Source organism: Lactuca serriola, chromosome 7, assembly GCF_051521515.1.
Source record: "Lactuca serriola cultivar US96UC23 chromosome 7, Lser_US96UC23_V15, whole genome shotgun sequence".
NCBI lineage: Eukaryota > Viridiplantae > Streptophyta > Magnoliopsida > Asterales > Asteraceae > Lactuca > Lactuca serriola.
The window spans coordinates 139,268,982-139,283,302 of NC_136414.1; the positions used below are offsets into that span (position 1 = coordinate 139,268,982).

Sequence of the window (14,321 nt, forward strand, 5' to 3'; positions counted from 1 at the left end):
CTTTTTCGTAGGGCTAGAATTATTGAGGATTATGGAGGGGGACATTATGCTATCCACCATGACGATGCCGTGATCGGGCCTGAGGCACCGAGACAGAGGGTTCGACCAAGACGCGAGCAACCACGCCATGATCCACCGGTTATTCCGGTCGAAGACAATGTTCCCCCGGAGTGGTTAAATGAGGAAGGGAGGAGATATTTAGATGATTTGTGTCGGAGTTCAAATTTTACAAACCAATATTTCATCCAATTGTTTGAAAATTTCCATATTCAACATGTAGATGGGGGACAATTTCTGTATGTTCCAAGTTGGGAGGAGAGGATAAGCGCAAGGCAAGGAGGAGCCGGTGGGAGCGGGGCTATGAATGATGGCGATGATGAGGAAGAGGATGAAGACTAGTTTCTTTTTATTTGTGTTTATTTGGACAATTTGTTTTTATTTTCTTTTATTTGTTTGGTGTGTTTTAAACTTTTAATTAGGATTCAAATTATGTGCTTGATGTTCTAATTGCCTTGGTTCCTTTCAGAATTTGAGTTAGGGAATGCTAGCATAAGGAGTCTAGAGAATGTGAGGAAAAATGAAAAGAGTCAAGAAAGGGCGACGTATCGAGTCCGATTCTAAAGGGGTTCATGAGTGAATGGTTACTGAAGCGATGGGAAGTTTTTGGAGTCCACCAAAAGCTAGATACAAATCAGAATTCATTTTTTGTTTCCACCTAATAAGGACTCGCAGAGTTCAATTACCAGACTCGACGAGTCCCAGTATATTTTTACGATTTTAGACTTTTCACGCTATTACTCGGTGAGTCGTTTATCTGACTCGACGATTCGTTCATTATTCCACCTCGAAGGCTGCTGATTTGATGCTATTCGTTACACCACTTGGCTACATTATCTTTACAATTACTTCCTGAGGATTTTCCAGTATCTCTCCTGCACATTTGGAGCTACCACATGCGATTTGACGCCCAAGACATGGGTGAGTTGTTCCTATGTCTAAAGTTGATTGAAGATGGAGCTTAACAGAAGAGTATCAACCTTGTGACTACTATCCTAGGGGAGTTTGTTCTAATTCCCTCTTTATTTTATTATTTGTCATGCATAACATGCAATGGGGACATTACATAAATTAAGTGTGGGGTAGGGGGTTGGTTACATACATTAGTTAAAATTTAAAATTTTGCAATGCTAGGGACTAATTTAGAAAATTTTGGTAAGCAATTAGGTTCATGCTAGAATTATGTCAGATAATTTTATGAGGACCCAAATGTTTAGTTGAGCCTATATACGTTATAATGCATTTGTGGCCTCCTTTATTCTAGTGGAATCATGGGACAAAAACACGAACTTGCTTAGTTTGAAGGATGCAGCATGTTTAGCATCCTAAACTTGAAATGTATCCAGGAAAATTATTATCCTTAATCAATAAAGGTTGAAGTTGAGTGCCCCTGCTTAAGTATGTAGGGTTTTGAGTAAAAGAGTGAGGTACATGTAAAAAAAAGAGAGAGAAAATTACAAGAAAAGTTGTGGGAATTTTGGAGCGATTAAAGTAAAGATCAAAAGATCAAATTTCGAAGAATTTAAAAGTTGAAGATACCCAAAAATCAAAAAGTTGACAAGTTTGAAGAATTCAAGGAATATAAAGTTCAAATTATCAAGAAAGTGAAGAATTCCAAAGTTCCATAGTGGTATCGAAGAATTGTAATTTTTAGAATATGTATGCTTGGGTTGCTCAACCAAATATACCTTGAGGTTAGGAGGTTTTCTGCGGATGGATTCGGAGGGATGCATAAAATTAGCATTGTTTGGAAGAAGTAAGAAAGTGTTTATGAGGATTGTGAGTATTTAGGTTAAGGGGAGTCCTTAGGAATTATTTAGACGCAAATGCGTGCGTTGCGGTCTTGACATAATGGCTGGGTTTAATTGGAATTGTCTTATGTAATATTAGTGTGTTAAAATTTAGTTTTGCTTGGGGGTAAGCAAAAGTCAAGTGTGGGGTATTTTGATATTTGCATATTTAGCCTTATATTAAGTATAGATTTTTATCATTTATTAGCTAATTAATTGCATATTATGGACAAAAGATACTTAAAAGTGTTTGAATTGTGTTTTTAGTCCAAAAGCAAAGCTCGGAAGTAAAAGGAAGCAGGAAAAGTAGTTGGGAGCTTGGGAGTTGAACAAAGAAGAAAAAAATGCCAAAAACAAGAGGTACTCGGCGAGTAGGGTCGACTACTCAACGAGTCGCTATGAAGATTCGCGAAGCTGAGGAATCCTTAACTTGTCGTACACGGGGGTTAAGTGATGGACACGACGAGTCGGTGATGGACTCGGCGAGTCGGGTTGAATCTATAAAAACGGCTTTTCAGATCGAGATGAAAAACTCTCGAACCCTTGGGGAGAGAAAAGTTGCGAATTAAAGTCAGAGAAGACCTGGAGAACAAAGATGCAACCCTAAATCCGATTCTGAAGGAGATTAAAGGCAATTTTCATTATTCTTAATTCAATCTATTGTTTTTCATCATGTATAGACATATAGATTTCGTTTTTATGCTTTCAATTGCCTCAATCATGAGCTAAAACCTTTTAACTTCTGTTTGGGGAGACAATATTGAGACTATGGTTTGATTTATGGTAGGATTAGTTTAATATTGATGATTTTAGCTTGTTAAAGAACCTTATGTGTGAATGATAATTGTTTTTCTATTAATAGGAAGATAATTAAGCTGCATGAACATCTGTTAATTGTTTACCTCATATGATTTATGTGAACACTTTATTGTATGACTAGGATTAGCGAATGTGAAACTAGAATTAATAAGACATTTAGAGTACGTATAGAGAAGCTTATTCAGGGGAAGTATTTGCAACTTCGTGAGATGTTTGATCGCAAAAAAATTGAGATCACTAATACTGCAATCGAGGAGCATGCTGTTGGACAGTTGAAGGAATATAAAAGGAAGAAACTAGTTTCAACCACCGAAGAAGAGTTAAATGTCGAAGAGACTAAGGAGGAACTTACATGACATGAGTTTGTCCAAAAGAAATTGAGGGATCTACTGAGTACCAGATGGATTTATTCTTCGGTTCACCTTGAGGACAAGGTGAAAGTTTGGGCCGCCGGTATTGATAAGCCCCAACTCAGCCTCAAATGCTTTTAGCTTAATTGCTTTATTTGAGTCTTTTTATAGTCTGTTTTGGGGTCCAGGGGTAGTTTTGTCCTTTTGGGTTTTTTATCTGTTATTGGTTATTTTGGGAGCACTATCTTTGTCCCTTGTTTGTCTGAGGGACCACTCCTTTTGGAGTATCTTTCCTTGGTCCTGTCTAGTATATATACCCTTCAGGGGTTATTTTTCAGGTAGCTAAGAATTATATTGTTAAGAACTTTTTTCTTCTTGGAGAGTCCATTCCTCTCGAATGAATGGGAAAACCCTAATCTATCTTATCAGTTCATAGTTTGATTATCAATGGAATCTGTGTCTTGTTCAACAATGTATCAAGGCCTATCAGCTGCCCAAGTTTTAATCTTCTCCCTTAACAATTGCTTTTCAGTGAAATTAGCTTCCTTAATCTTGCCTTCCTTATTACCCTTAGATGCATTTGACTTTGATTGCATTGTTGTTCTCTTTTTTTTAGCTCCATGGATGTTATGGGACAAGCTCAGCCTTTCTCCATCAAGATTCTCAATATTATCTCTATGTGAAAGACCCATTGATTTATGTTTATTTTCCATCAAAACACCATTTTTACCTTGCAACCTGACGGATTCTTCAAGGTCTTCTTCTTTCTTGAATGATACAGATAACCCTAATTCATCATCGTCCATTGCATACCCACTACTCTTTGCATCTTTGGCACCATTATTTTCTGAATCAAAATCACTTTTCTCAAGGACTATCATCCTACCACTACCACTGCTAGATTCCTTTTGATCCCCATTTTAGCCTATCATTATTAACATCCATCTTCATTCTCCTCTCATCCAGTTCATCGGACTCATCATCTAACCTGTTGTTAACCTTTCTGATTCTAGATTCCTTTCGATAGGAACCAAGGAAGTAATGATATAGGTGCAAACAAGAATTGTATGCAGTTATCTTGAAGTGTATTCGTCACGTATGCAGAGCATTGCTGATTAAAATTGTATCACTATTTCACTTGCACTAGCAGTATTCATGTTTACTAAAACCTGCAGTAAAAAACAATTACACAACTTCTTAGTCTCTTCTTTTTTAAACTAAAAGAACAAAAATAAGGATTAGTTACCCTCAAATCCACTACTCCAAATTTATAAATAATGTTATTAAGGTAGGTAACCTACATGACATGAGCAGTAACCAGAGGTACTGTTTCAACTATTATAGTTTTTACATTCTGAGGTTCGCTTCCAACAATGTATATTACCTATCAACAGCCCATTATTTAAATGCAGATGAAACAAGGATGTAACAAAGGGCTAATATCACTTACTGTCTCTTTTCATGAAAAATTTATTTGGTATTTCCATCCCCTCCTAAAAGAAACAATATGATCAGAGTTACAAACATAAGCTTTAATATTTATGTGTTGTTTCTTTTTTCCTATTAAGTGTTGTAAGTGTAAAGTGTCAATTCAACTCATTAAGCTCATTAAGTAAAAGAGAAACATCCCCTTACATGTACTAATACAACAATATTATCTCTAATATCAAAGAGTAAAAAATAGAGAACCTGTGCATCATTGAACTCTCTTTATTGCTTTCAAAATATTTACTTTTTTAACTTTGAAGTTTTTAAGACTTTGAAGCCAAGCAATTACCTTTTAAACTTTACAATTTATATGGCTATTATATATATTCTATAGAAAAGAAAATTTGTAAAACTAGCCAACTAATACAAATACATAATAACCACGAATCTGGTTACCTGTTTAAGCTGTTTTAACTCAAATATATAATACAAGACACAAATAAAAAAATCAATTCTCATAAAATATAGGGGGTAAAAAACTAATAATGGAATGTAATATATCAAACTCATATGACTAATGATTCAAAAGTCAAACCGTAAACATAACACCCAATATGGAGTAAAACCAAGTTTGCCTTCTTTTTGCTAAAGAAAACATATATCAACAATCAAGTTATCAATACCACATATAAGCATCATCAATATTTAACTCAAATCAACATCAAAACGTGTGAAAATTTCTTAAATTTTAAAGGAAAAGATAAATTAAGCTAAGAAGATAAAACCTTCAATATATAAATACAATTAGGCTAAAATCACAGAACTTCAAATTCGAAACTAATTTCCCCATCTTACCAAACATTAACAGCAAAAGGTGGTTTGAGAGTAGAGAGGAAGTGAAAAGCTTCAACAGGTTTTTGTGGGGCAGAACTCATTTCAGAGTTTCCATAGCAACCACCAAGAAGGTTGAACATCAATCCCAAAAAACATTCATTTAAAACCTAAAATATGATAATTTTAGAACAAACAGAGTAGATACACAGAATTAAATCAAAAGCCCAAGAACAACATACAAGACCAAAAATAAAAAATTAAATCTGAAAAAAAACTACACCTAAGAGCGTGTGTTACCGTTTTCGATGGTGTAGGTGACGGGAGGAGAAGTGAAAGGGAGGAGTTATGAACACAATCTATTCAGGTATTTCATTTAGCACTTGTCGTGCGTCTGTAAACTGGAAAGAAATTCCATTAATATTGAAAGACATTATTGACGGGGAGACCTAGGTTCAATTGTATGATGATACAAAGGGGTTAGAGAGAAACCGACTCCGATCTGCTTCGCATAGAAAAGTGACTGAGCATAATCAAGGAGAGGGCATGACATAGTGGCGTGAATTACCTCTTTGGGGCATTTTTCCAAACACCTTATGTGCAGAGACAGAGAGAGGTACCACTTTCGCCATATTATCCATCTCCACAACAAGTGTGTTTCTGCATACAGAGAAAATAAAATTATCCAGATTCCATAAGTAAAAGCAGATGATTTGATTAAGAATTTATTTAACATAGCGAGTCAGTATCGCAATCTTGAAACAGGCTAGTGTTTAGAAAATACATCAAATTGATAATACACAGGTAAAGAACTTATAGGCGTTAGAGAAGCGGGAGTTGGGAGGAAACGTTGAAGGAAGAGACAGTGAGGTAGAGCCGATGGATGGTTCCTAGGGTTTTCTGAATTGAATTGATGACTTGGTTTAGGTTTTTCTTGGGATCGTTGGATGACGAGGTAGTTGTCGTAACTATTGATTCAGTAGGTGAAGCATCGATGTGATGGCGGTAGAAGGTTTTAGGTTTTTTCTCATAGAGTGATGGAAGTAGAGCATAGTAGAAGGGTGTGATGGCGGTAGTGGAGGCGGTAGGTTGCTCGGCCGTAAAAAAAGAGGATAGTGAAGAAGAGGGAGACTGACGATTACCTTGAAGACGTTTCATGATAGATAGTGTTTGTGTGTGGAAGTCATGAGGGATAATTAGAGACATATATGAGCAAGAAAGCGTGTTGAGAAAGCGGTACATTCAAATATTCAAGCACAGTCATGATCGATGATTGTTGTAGAGGCCAGAGAACACCGAGAGTTTCGTTCTTGAAAAAAGCCCTAGCAAGAATGGTTCCTGCGTTTTTGTGGAATTTAGGATAGTTAAAAAATAACCCTTGCATTCTATTCTAATATCGAAAATCAAGCTCAAGATAACATATAAGAGAAGAATCGAACCTGCTTCTGCGTCAATCGAACGTAGGGCTTGTAAGGAGAAGGGATTTTCGACTGGTGAAAACAAAGGAGAAAAGAACACAAGGCGGGGTTTTTAACTTTTGGGATTTCGTTTCCCCCCTTTGTTATTATCAGACGCACGTTTCCTAAAAAATTATAAAACGACATACTTATACGACATGCTCTTTCTAATAAGTGCCCTCTTTTTTTTTTTTTTTTTTTTTTTTTTTTTTTTTTTTGTGACACAAATTTAGGGGAACGCAAAAATGCGTGTCCAAAATTCTTCAAATTTCTAAAGATCTGACAACTTTTTTAGGGCACACACTTTTGCGTATCATTAATCAGCGCGTGTCATAAATTGCGCATCGTAAAAGGTTGTTTTTCTTGTAGTGCCAACTGCTTCGTATGCTTCCAGTTACATTCAAGGGTGCTGTAAAAGATTGGCTCAAGTTACTCCCTCCCGAATCCATTACCACATGGGCTAAGATAAAAGAAGAATTCATTGACCGGTTTTGCCCACCTTCTAAAATAGCCAAGTTGAAGAAAGCTATAACCAACTTTGAACAACAACCCGGAGAGTCCCTTTATGAGGCGTGGGAGAGGTACAAAAGTCTACTAAGAAATTGCCCACACCATGACCTTAATAGCCAACAAGAAGTCTCCATCTTCTATGTTGGAGTCAATGTTACAACAAGGCAATTACTTGACTCGCAAGGCCCGCTCACAAAGAAGGCACCCCCGGTGATCAAAGAATTAATTAAAGAGTTCTCTAAGCATTCTAGAGAATACCACAACCCACAAAATGAAGTAAGTAGGGGGTAGTGAACACGGTTAACGATGGCATGGCGGCAATGATGGCTAAACTAGACAGTTTAGATAGGAGAATGACAAAGATGGATCAAACAATCCATGCTATTTGAGTTGGATGTGAGAATTGTAGAGGACCTCACCTCACTAAAGATTGTGACTTGGATGAGATCGGAAACAAGAATGCGCAAGTATTCTATTCAAGTGGCGACAGATACGATGAAAATTGGCGGAAACCCAAGAAGGAATGGCTCCCGTACGAAGAATACAAAAAGGAAAAGGAAGAGAAATACAAGCAAAAAGAGAGGGGTTTCTATCAAAAGGAAGAACCGACTGTGGAAAAGAAAGCTGATTTGGAAGAGATGTTCACGAGATTTTTAGCTGTGTCCGAGAAGAGGCACAATGATACCGACACAGAATTGAAGGAGCAGAGTATAATGCTTAGGAATCAGCAAGCCTCTATACATAATATTGAAAAACAGTTAGGCCAGCTTTCTCAACAAATCAATCAAAGAACTCCCGGTGAACTTCCTAGCAACACCGAACAAAACCCAAGAATTGCGCATCTAAATGTAATAACCACGGATTCTGATAGAATTCTTACTCCTCTGACACCTGCACAAAAGGCCTCAACAAAGGTACAAGCAGAAAAGACAGAAGACTCGAGTTCAGCTAAACCCGACACGACTCGCCGAGTCCCTCTAATGGACTTGACGAGTCCATGGTCTGATGATAAAACTGTTGTTTCCTTAAAGCCTTATAGGCCACCTTTATCATATCCAATTCGATCCATACCTGATGAAAAGGCTAAAGAGTATAGAACTTTCATGGAATATGTTAAATCCCTTCAAGTCAACATTGCATTTGTTGAAACGATACTTCAAATGCCTAAATGCTTAAACTTGCTTAAAGGTCTCTTTTCCGCTAGAAAAGATATGGCTGACGTCGCTGAGTTAGTGTTAAATGAGCTACCAAAAAAGAAGGGCGATCTGGGAAGCATCTCGATTCCTTGTCAATTTGGAAACATAATTGCTACTCAAGCATTGACCGATTCGGGTGCAAGTATTAATCTAATGCCGTATTCTTTCTTCAAGAAGTTGAATTTACCGGAGCCAAAGCCTATTATTATGAAGATCCATCTAGCAGATAAGACAATCATTCGTCCAAGAGGTGTTTGTGAAGATCTTCTCATAAAGGTTGACAAATTTGTATTCCCCGCGGATTTTGTAGTACGTTACATGGAAGAAGACCACAAAGTTCCAATTATTTTGGGGAGACCATTTTTCAACACCGCATGTGCATTAGTAGATGTACGCGAGTCTACACTAATATTAAGGGTAGGAGATGAATCGGCAGTGTTTAAGGCTACACAAGATATTAAGCAAGAAGAAACAAGGAAAGAAGAAGTTTCCTCCATTGATTTGGATGAAGAATTACTAGAAAAAGAACTTGCAGTTTTACAAGAAGAAAATCCAAATAAATTTCTACTATCTTCTGGAGAAAATTTTGATGCTGAAAAAGATTTAGAAGAGATAGAGAAGTTGTTGGAGGGAACTGATCCAGAAGAAACAATGGAATTTGTGGAATACGCACCGACTCGCCGAGTCGCATCGACAGACTCGACGAGTCCAGTCGAAAAGTTCAGTAATGCGGACAACCTTGACCTGCTATTTACAAGTTCTTTTCCTGTTCTCGACGTGAAGATTTTTCCATATCCTTTGGAAGGTCCAGCAGCAGAAGGCGAAATTGTTAAAAATTATTGTGACTTCCAAAATGTTCAAGTAGCTTACCTTGATACGATGATACAAAAAGATGAAGAAATTCTACTTGATGAGGAGGCAAGCTTGGGAGAAAAGGAGAATGCAAAGGCTTGGAATGATGATACTAATAACTCATCCATTGAGTCACATATGACTAATCGAGAAATCAAGTTAACCAAACCTCGAGCCCGAGTATTTTCTAATTATGAAGTAATTACGTTTGAAGAAGGAGAAGTACAAAAGATGGGTCCAAAGAATGGGGTGAAGAAAAAGAAGGCTGGGAAACGGATCAAGCATGCAATTGAAGAAGATGCCAAAAGGAAAAAGAAAGAAGAATTGCGACAGACATATAAGAGGAAGATACACGCCTATAAGACAAAGTATAAACCGCAAAAGATTAAGTGTGAATTCCTGATGCAGGAAAACGAAGAAACGTAGAGCGGGAAGGAGTCCATCTAACGAGTCCTAAAAAAGAAGCGCTTAGCAGAAGGCAACCCGTCACTAGAGTTTGATTTCTTTTACCTTTTATTTAGTTTTAGTTTTTCATTTTAGGATTTTTCTATCTTCATCTTCTTAATTGTCCAGGATGACTGTTTGAGGGCTAGAATGGTTTGAGTGTGGGGTGGGCTGAATTTAATTTTAAGAAGGAATAAAGTATTATAAGATTTTTTTTTTAAAAAAAAAAATAGTGACTCGGCGAGTAGGGTGACTTACTCGACGAGTCAACTCAAACTCCGGATAATCTTCATTCGCGACTAGACTCGTCGAGTCGGACATCGACTCGACGATTCGACTTTATTTACTGAAAAAAAAAACTAATATTTTTACATCTGGTAACTAGGGTTTTAACTCTAACTTAGAACACATCTCAGCCGACACACTCATCGTGCCCTTTTTCTCTCTCAAGCATTCATCGATTTCTTCCAATTTTCTCCTAATTTTTCGAATTCCATCAAGCAAGGTACTTAATTTCTTTTATATTGCTGTTAAAGTCATGATTTTTAGATGTTTGGAAGTATCAATTTGGTAGAAAACCCATTTTTGAAGATTTAGAATTTCTAGGGTTTCGATTTTGATTTAATTAGAGTATTGTGAATGAATTTTCTTATACTACTATGCTCTATATACATCCCTAGACAAACCCTTGCAAGAAATTTTGATTTTTATGGATGCGTTTGACAGACTCGTTCGAAGACTCTCGCAGTTCATCAGACTCGTCGAGTCGGGTTTGGACTCGACGAGTCATGTCTGAAGCAGTCCCACTTTTAATTCCTAAGTGCTCTGCTCGTTTTTATTTGTTTGTGTACTTATTTATGTAGGAACATGTTTTAACGGGGTCAAAGCTCACGAGGAAGCCAAGGGGATTTCCCTTGGTTGAACTTTCCACAAATCGAGTCCAAATCCGCGATGACTAGGTGGAAGAAAAAACTTGCAGAAATGCGGAAAAAAGATATTTGTGTTCCCAATACGATTGACTGGAAATGGCTACGGAACGCCCGATACGAAGAGGAGTTGGCACCATACCTTGTTAAGGAATTTACTCATGATGGGTTGTCGATCACGTGCGATGGTTGGAGTCGTTTGTTTCGTATCCGGGAGCCGGTCTATCAAGAATTGTGCTTGGAATTTTTCTCCACAATACATTTCCGGAGTGGGGATGATTATTATAGCCCCGAGAACATCACTTTTTGTCTTGGGGGTGAGGTTCGCCAATGTTCTATGGTTGAATTAGCTTGGAGGTTGGGAATTTATGACCAACACTTGACCCACACAGCTGCATTTGGTACTTTTTTGGAGCATTGCCATAAAGTATCCCCGGATGGTGTCACAAGCATGAGTTGGTGGAACACCATTGCCAACAAACTTTACATTCCCAAATCAGCTCAAGAGGGAAGCATACTGTCACCCACGCACCGCCTTATCTCCAACACCATCAACCAACGAAAGGATGATGACAAGGTTTCTAACCTTGATGTATTTTATCTTTGGAGCATCATTACACCCAATACCTTTTGCAGTATACCATGGTGTTTGGCTTCATACTTGGTTGAAGGGGCGGTCAAGGACCGAAAAACCTCAAAAATTAATGGTTGTATGTTCGTGACGCTTTTAGCCCACTCTTATGGGTTGATGACTCGTGGTGCTTGGAATTTGATGACGATGATTCCAACCCCTCTCTTTAATCCTATTCTTTTTCGTAGGGCTAGAATTATTGAGGATTATGGAGGGGGACATTATGCTATCCACCATGACGATGCCGTGATCGGGCCTGAGGCACCGAGACGGAGGGTTCGACCAAGACGCGAGCAACCACGCCATGATCCACCGGTTATTCCGGTCGAAGACAATGTTCCCCCGGAGTGGTTAAATGAGGAAGGGAGGAGATATTTAGATGATTTGTGTCGGAGTTCAAATTTTACAAACCAATATTTCATCCAATTGTTTGAAAATTTCCATATTCAACATGTAGATGGGGGACAATTTCTGTATGTTCCAAGTTGGGAGGAGAGGATAAGCGCAAGGCAAGGAGGAGCCGGTGGGAGCGGGGCTATGAATGATGGCGATGATGAGGAAGAGGATGAAGACTAGTTTCTTTTTATTTGTGTTTATTTGGACAATTTGTTTTTATTTTCTTTTATTTGTTTGGTGTGTTTTAAACTTTTAATTAGGATTCAAATTATGTGCTTGATGTTCTAAATGCCTTGGTTCCTTTCAGAATTTGAGTTAGGGAATGCTAGCATAAGGAGTCTAGAGAATGTGAGGAAAAATGAAAAGAGTCAAGAAAGGGCGACGTATCGAGTCTAGGTGTCGAGTCCGATTCTAAAGGGGTTCATGAGTGAATGGTTACTCAAGCGATGGGAAGTTTTTGGAGTCCACCAAAAGCTGGATACAAATCAGAATTCATTTTTTGTTTCCACCTAATAAGGACTCGCAGAGTTCAATTACCAGACTCGACGAGTCCTAGTATATTTTTACGATTTTAGACTTTTCACGCTATTACTCGGTGAGTCGTTTATCTGACTCGACGATTCGTTCATTATTCCACCTCGAAGGCTGCTGATTTGATGCTATTCGTTACACCACTTGGCTACATTATCTTTACAATTAATTCCTGAGGATTTTCCAGTATCTCTCCTGCACATTTGGAGCTACCACATGCGATTTGACGCCCAAGACATGGGTGAGTTGTTCCTATGTCTAAAGTTGATTGAAGATGGAGCTTAACAGAAGAGTATCAACCTTGTGACTACTATCCCAGGGGAGTTTGTTCTAATTCCCTCTTTATTTTATTATTTGTCATGCATAACATGCAATGGGGACGTTACATAAATTAAGTGTGGGGTAGGGGGTTGGTTACATACATTAGTTAAAATTTAAAATTTTGCAATGCTAGGGACTAATTTAGAAAATTTTGGTAAGCAATTAGGTTCATGCTAGAATTATGTCGAATAATTTTATGAGGACCCAAATGTTTAGTTGAGCCTATATACGTTATAATGCATTTGTGGCCTCCTTTATTCTAGTGGAATCATGGGACAAAAACACGAACTTGCTAAGTTTGAAGGATGCAACATGTTTAGCATCCTAAACTTGAAATGTATCCAGGAAAATTATTATCCTTAATCAATAAAGGTTGAAGTTGAGTGCCCCTGCTTAAGTATGTAGGGTTTTGAGTAAAAGAGTGAGGTACATGTAAAAAAAAGAGAGAGAAAATTACAAGAAAAGTTGTGGGAATTTTGGAGCGATTAAAGTAAAGATCAAAAGATCAAATTTCGAAGAATTTAAAAGTTGAAGATACCCAAAAATCAAAAAGTTGACAAGTTTGAAGAATTCAAGGAATATAAAGTTCAAATTATCAAGAAAGTGAAGAATTCCAAAGTTCCATAGTGGTATCGAAGAATTGTAATTTTTAGAATATGTATGCTTGGGTTGCTCAACCAAATATACCTTGAGGTTAGGAGGTTTTCTGCGGATGGATTCGGAGGGATGCATAAAATTAGCATTGTTTGGAAGAAGTAAGAAAGTGTTTATGAGGATTGTGAGTATTTAGGTTAAGGGGAGTCCTTAGGAATTATTTAGATGCAAATGCGTGCGTTGCGGTCTTGACATAATGGCTGGGTTTAATTGGAATTGTCTTATGTAATATTAGTGTGTTAAAATTTAGTTTTGCTTGGGGGCAAGCAAAAGTCAAGTGTGGGGTATTTTGATATTTGCATATTTAGCCTTATATTAAGTATAGATTTTTATCATTTATTAGCTAATTAATTGCATATTATGGACAAAAGATACTTAAAAGTGTTTGAATTGTGTTTTTAGTCCAAAAGCAAAGCTCGGAAGTAAAAGGAAGCAGGAAAAGTAGTTGGGAGCTTGGGAGTTGAACAAAGAAGAAAAAAATGCCAAAAACAAGAGGTACTCGGCGAGTAGGGTCGACTACTCGACGAGTCGCTATGAAGATTCGCGAAGCTGAGGAATCCTTAACTTGCCGTACATGGGGGTTAAGTGATGGACACGACGAGTCGGTGATGGACTCGGCGAGTCGGGTTGAATCTATAAAAACGGATTTTCAGATCGAGATGAAAAACTCTCGAACCCTTGGGGAGAGAAAAGCTGCAAATTAAAGTCAGAGAAGACCTGGAGAACAAAGATACAACCCTAAATCCGATTCTGAAGGAGATTAAAGGCAATTTTCATTATTCTTAATTCAATCTATTGTTTTTCATCATGTATAGACATATAGATTTCGTTTTTATGCTTTCAATTGCCTCAATCATGAGCTAAAACCTTTTAACTTCTGTTTGGGAAGACAATATTGAGACTATGGTTTGATTTATGGTAGGATTAGTTTAATATTGATGATTTTGTTGATTTTAGCTTGTTAAAGAACCTTATGTGTGAATGATAATTGTTTTTCTATTAATAGGAAGATAATTAAGCTGCATGAACATCTGTTAATTGTTTACCTCATATGATTTATGTGAACACTTTATTGTATGACTAGGATTAGCGAATGTGAAACTAGAATTAATAAGAAAATAGGTAAAT

General features: G+C 37.4%; 1 non-coding gene across 1 annotated transcript; it reads right to left on the minus strand.

The window, feature by feature from the left end:
* Positions 1-7,245: 7,245 nt before the first annotated feature.
* LOC145065194 (small nucleolar RNA R71) lies at positions 7,246-7,352 on the minus strand. Its single transcript, XR_013688340.1, has one exon. It is a non-coding gene; the product is annotated as a small nucleolar RNA R71 (small nucleolar RNA).
* Positions 7,353-14,321: the final 6,969 nt, after the last annotated feature.